Genomic DNA, 6,237 nt, shown 5'->3' on the forward strand with positions numbered 1-6,237 from the left:
GATACCATCAGACCTTCAAAGCATTTCAGCGCAGTGGGCCTCCACGGTATATCTTTCAATGCACACTGTACACACTAAGTATGAGAGAGAGCGAGAGGTGTGTTTATATGGATGCTAATGACTCAGATAACACCTTTTGTATTTACTAATATTTCCTTTATCTACATAAAACAATGTTTTATTTGCCTGCAAATGTATTTATAGAATTTCATATTTATAAATTATATACACAGTAGTTACAGCATATTTACCTGTGTGCAAAATAAACAAATGAAAATGTGTAGGTTGCAGTTGTTTATATATAAATAAATAACTGCGTCTCTACCTGCTTTGAGTCTAGCTTTTACCATTGGATTGTCCCTCAGGGACAATAAAGATTTATTCAATGGAATCCCTGTGGCTGAGCCCAGATAAGAAAGTCCCGGTCGGCTGCAGTCTGAAGTGTTTTGAGAGCATAGCGACTGGGTTTCCAGACAGATGGCACAGGAGGGGTGAGGAGAGGACAGGAGGGCATCCTCTCAGAGCTATAATAAAATAGCTGGAAGAGAGCCATGGTTGGAGACAGACAATACTGCATTTGCATACTGTTGTAATGCCCTCTTTTCACCACACGGTGACAGCACCTAATCATCAATGCTCTTGCTCTCATTGGAGTTAGGAGTTAAAGTGAGGACACAGGTCTTCTGTTGATGGAGAGATACCATTGGGTGAAGGCCTTTGTTCCAGCCATGATTCAATTGATTAACAAATAATGAAAACCTGGTGGGGTTGTAGGGAGAGAGAGAAAGACATAAATATGGAGATGGATAGATAGATGTCAGGACAAGTCAACTGGAGGAGGAGATAGAGAGGCATACAGAGATGGATGGAAATAAAGGGAGATTCCCAGACGGGTGAATGCAGCCGCAGGAGTGAAAGAGAGTACAATAGGGGGACAGAGAAGAAGAAGATGAAGATAAAGAAGAAGTAGGTGGAGGAAAAGGAGGAGGCTGGTGTGGGGTGTTTTGCTCCGAGTCACAGTGCTGCTAGTCTCTTTGCCTGTTACCATGGGAACCCAGCTGCAGTGCTTGCTGGAGTCGTGCTGGTCTGTCAGCCGGGAAACGCTGTTGGGTTAACAGCCCTGCTCTTTGAGTTCGAATGAGTTAGACTTTGTCAAAATAGTCAGGAATAAACTCCAAACCATGTTAAAAATGGATGTAGTGCGTCTGGGGGTGTTTAGTATACAACGTTGCTAGGCAGCTAACTAATCACCCACTGGGCACAGATGTCAGTTGAACGTCTAGTTTTGATTGACATTTGGTTGAGTTGTCAACTAATGTGAATTTAAAGTGAAATCAAAAAATGCACTATGTCATTGGATTTAGGATAAAAGTTGGGTGAAAAACAGACAAAATGCCCTAACTGTATGTTGATGATTTTTCCACATTGATTCAACATCAGCACATTTATTTTTGGGGTTGAAATGACATGGAAACAATGTTGATTCAACCATTTTTTGCCCAGTGGGCAGACATTTACTGAATCTCCAGTTCTCCTCAACTCTCCTCCAGGCACTCCTTTAGTTCTGGAAGGTGCATATAGGATTACATGGTAATTGCTTTACATTGCTGTTTAATTGGATGGGGTGATATTTTTCCATATCCTAAGGGGCAGAGGTCGATTGGGATTTCAGTGAAAGTCTTCCATATTGTGTCTGTAATTATGCTTAATGTCTCTGAGATGTAGTGGGTCTTTCTGTCCAACAGGCCTGGGGGTTAGTTAGTGATACAGTGATATGTGTCACGTTCTGACCTTAATTTCCTTTGTTTTGTATTTATTTAGTATGGTCAGGGCGTGAGTTGGGTGGGTTGTCTATGTTTGTTTTTCTAGGTTTTGGGAATTTCAATGTTTCGGCCTAGTATGGTTCTCAATCAGAGGCAGGTGTCATTAGTTGTCTCTGATTGAGAATCATACTTAGGTAGCCTGGGTTTCACTGTGTGTTTGTGGGTGATTGTTTCCGTGTCTGTGTTTGTTCGCCACACGGTACTGTTTCGGTTTTGTTCACGTTTATTGTTTTGTATTCATTGAGTGTTCAGTTTATGTTTTTAAATAAACAACCATGGACACTTACCACGCCGCATCTTGGTCCGATCCTTGCTACACCTCCTCTTCAGACGAAGAGGAGGAAAACCCTTACAATATGACCAATATGTTCTGAATTCCCTGCCAGAGACTCTTAGCACACCATATCACAGCTCTCTCACAGCCCTCTCTTTCTAACTTCTGTAGTAGGCTACCCTCCCCCACTGGAACCAAGCAGGCCAGGGGGGTCATAAACTGGCCCTTCACACCTAGGACCCTGGCCAACGATTTGTTGCTAGGGGTCATGGTTGCCAGGGGCCTTATGACACTGTGGGGTCATCACAGGCAGTCAGCTTGGGTCCCAGATCACAAACTCATGCCTCCCCCTCGGTCTACTTCAAGCAGTCACAGAGAGAGCAGCAAGCTCATCTCTGTCCTGCACAACAACTGCTGGACTCATATCTCTGAGCTTGTGGGATGGTGTGCGTGCAGAGTGAGTTGTGCGATATTTGTATATTGTTCTTCGTAGTTGTTACTATTGTTGTATAATGTCTTTGTCTATAGCTGTATTGTAATATGTCAGGTAGCATATATACTGAACAAAAATATAATATAAAGTGTTGGTCTCATGTTTCATGAAATTAAATAAAAGTTTCCAGAAATTTTCCATTTGCACAAAAATCGTATTTTTTGTGCACAAATTTGTTTACATCCCTGTTACTGAGCATTTCTCCTTTGCCAAGATAATCCATCTACCTGACAGGTGGGGCATATCAAAAAGCTGATTAAACAGCATGACCATTACACAGGTGCACCTTGTGCTGGGGACAATAAAAGGCCACTTTAAAATGTGCAGTCACACAACACAATGCCACAGATGTCTCAACTTTTGAGGGAGGGTGCAATTGGCTTGCTGACTACAGGAATGTCCACCAGCACTGTTGCCAAATAATTGAATGTTCATTTATCTACCATAAACGTCGTTTTAGAGAATTTGGCAGTACGTTCAACTGTCCTCACAAATGCAGACCACGTGTAACAACACCAGCTCAGGAGCCCCACTTCTGGCTTCTTCCCCTGTGGGATCATCTGAGACCAGCCACCCGGACAGCTGATGAAACTGTGCGTTTGCACAACTGAAGATTTTCTGCACAAACTGTCAGAAATCATCTCTGGGAATCTCACCTGCTTGCTCGTCGTCCTCACTGAAGCCCATTGTTGTGCCATTCATCCACCGCCATCACCTCATGTTTCAGCATGATAATACACAGCCCCATGTCGCAAGGATCTGTACCCAACTCCTGCAAGCTGAAAATGTCCCAGTTCTTCCATGGCCTGCATACTCACCAGACATGTCACCCATTGAGAATGTTTGGGATGCTCTGAATGGACGTGCACGACAGCGTGTTCCAGTTCCCGCCAATATCCAACAACTTCGGACAGACATTAAAGAGGAGTGGGACAACATTCCATAGGCCATAAGGAACAGTCTGATCAAATCTACGCAAAGGAGATGTGTCACTCTGCATGAGGCAAATGGTGGTCACACCAGATACTGACTGGTTTTCTGATCCACGCCCCTACCTTTTTTTTAAACTCTTAGCCTACAATTTCCAGAAATCGAATTAACATAATTAAACAATCCCCATCAAAATCTGTTTGTTTAAGCAAGAGATGTCAGTTTTTCTGCAAGTGCTCAATCCACCGCATCTGCCAATATCCCTCCCGCATCTGTGGTGAAAGGTGGCAGAGCTGGAGTGGGGTTTGTCAGAGCATGAGGCATCCTGAAAATCGGTCTTCTCGCAAAAATGTCTGTAAAGTTGGAATTGCCTACAAATGATTATGACCACTCTATTGAAAGAACACACTGGTGTTCTCCATCCAGGAAGCCCACAAACCTCACAACACTCGTCTGACATCGGAACAGCCTCTTCTGCCAACTTCTGTCTATAGTGTCAAAATGGTTTGGGCTACACACTAATATAACCACTCTGTGGACAGCTGAGACTCTCACAAACATACCGGTGTTCTCTATTTTTCTCTAGGACACAAGCCTCACAACACTCTTCTGAAGGTCCCTGGTACCAGTTCAATTTGTTTATGGAAAATAAGGAGATATTTTGCCAAATTCAATGTTTCATCCAATATTTTTTGATACCTTAAGGGGTCTTAAAATTGTAAATCAGATAGCTAAATGATCTTTGATATGATCCTCTCCCCTTGCTTAGACACGGTTTAGACTAGGGTTACCATCAGATGTATATCTGTATTCACATTCATGACAAATCCAGAGATTAAGGCCTAATACATTTATTTCAATTGACTGATTTCCTCCTATATGAACTGTAACTCAGTAAAATCTTTGAAATTGTTGCATGTTGTATTTATATTTTTGTTCAGAGTACATTTTCATCCTTCCCTTGATAATATCCTTGTTGGTCTACTTGTGCTATCAGTTATAGTGTTGTGTACAGGGGATTCATTACCTCTGTTTCTTCTGTTTCACAACCACTACCATTCAACCTACCTTTGCATGTACATTTTGTGTGTGTGTGTGTGTGTGTGTGTGTGTGTGTGTGTGTGTGTGTCAATAAAGTATCCTGGTGTGTAAGTGAGGTTGCATCATTCCCCTCTTACCGAGGGAGGTGCTAGTGGGTCACAGATCAGCCCAAACGGAGTTGCTCTCTTTCTCAACACATGCCCTGAAGGTTGGAACCAAAAAGACCCAGGAAGAGATCCTGTTCCCCACTCTGTCTCTGGTCTAGGGACATAATTATGATGAATCAGTTTATAGTTTGTAATCTATCAATGTTATGGTATGTTTAAGGTAAGATAATGACTAAATTATTTATACTTTAAAATGAATGTTAAGGCAATAACTAATTCCACCCTGTCACTGGATAATGGAGTGAGATGTATTTGAATCAGAAGACTAGAATTGTGCATAGAAAAAGAGGAACTGTTTTTTTTTATTTTACTAGGCAAGTCAGTTAAGAACAAATACTTACTTTCAATGACAGCCTAGGAACAGTGGGTTAAATGCCTTGTTCAGTGGAAGAACGACAGATTTGTACTCAGGGATTTGAACTTGCAACCTTCCGGTTATTAGTCCAACACTCTAACCACTAGGCTACCCTGCCGCCCCAGACAAGGAACTGTGGCAGACAACGTGTGACCACTGTGAAACTAATAACAGGGAAGAAGGTCTCCCCACCCAGGAAGGGGAGAAACCATTAGGCTTGCAGTAGATTATGTAACATGTTGCAGGATATGATAAGCAATGTAATGTGTTGGAGTAGACTTGTAAATAGCATTGACAGTGTTAGAGAAGAGGAGGGACATTTATAAGGGGTATGGTAGATGGTATGACCAATGTAATGTGTTGGAGTAGACTTGTAAATAGCATTGACAGTGTTAGAGAAGAGGAGGGACATTTATAAGGGGTATGGTAGATGGTATGACCAATGTAATGTGTTGGAGTAGACTTGTAAATAGCATTGACAGTGTTAGAGAGGAGGGGCATTTATAAGGGGTATGGTAGATGGTATGACCAATGTAATGTGTTGGAGTAGACTTGTAAATAGCATTGACAGTGTTAGAGAGGAGGGGCATTTATAAGGGGTATGGTAGATGGTATGACCAATGTAATGTGTTGGAGTAGACTTGTAAATAGCATTGACAGTGTTAGAGAGGAGGGGCATTTATAAGGGGTATGGTAGATGGTATGACCAATGTAATGTGTTGGAGTAGACTTGTAAATAGCATTGACAGTGTTAGAGAAGAGGGGCATTTATAAGGGGTATGGTAGATGGTATGACCAATGTAATGTGTTGGAGTAGACTTGTAAATAGCATTGACAGTGTTAGAGAGGAGGGGCATTTATAAGGGGTATGGTAGATGGTATGACCAATGTAATGTGTTGGAGTAGACTTGTAAATAGCATTGACAGTGTTAGAGAGGAGGGGCATTTATAAGGGGTATGGTAGATGGTATGACCAATGTAATGTGTTGGAGTAGACTTGTAAATAGCATTGACAGTGTTAGAGAGGAGGGGCATTTATAAGGGGTATGGTAGATGGTATGACCAATGTAATGTGTTGGAGTAGACTTGTAAATAGCATTGACAGTGTTAGAGAGGAGGGGCATTTATAAGGGGTATGGTAGATGGTATGACCA

At 42.0% G+C, this 6,237-nt stretch overlaps 1 protein-coding gene across 1 annotated transcript in view; it reads left to right on the plus strand.

The window, feature by feature from the left end:
- The window catches only part of LOC115125021 (adhesion G protein-coupled receptor E2-like), a 14,112-nt gene extending 11,433 nt beyond the window's left edge, over positions 1-2,679 (plus strand). Inside the window, exon 22 of the mRNA XM_065010948.1 lies at positions 1-2,679. This exon is cut by the window's left edge and continues 92 nt beyond it. The gene's annotated coding sequence lies outside the window, so the exon portion shown is untranslated.
- The last annotated feature ends 3,558 nt before the right edge of the window (positions 2,680-6,237 follow it).

The sequence above is a fragment of the Oncorhynchus nerka genome, linkage group LG26 (genome assembly GCF_034236695.1).
Source record: "Oncorhynchus nerka isolate Pitt River linkage group LG26, Oner_Uvic_2.0, whole genome shotgun sequence".
In the NCBI taxonomy this organism is placed as follows: Eukaryota; Metazoa; Chordata; class Actinopteri; order Salmoniformes; family Salmonidae; genus Oncorhynchus; species Oncorhynchus nerka.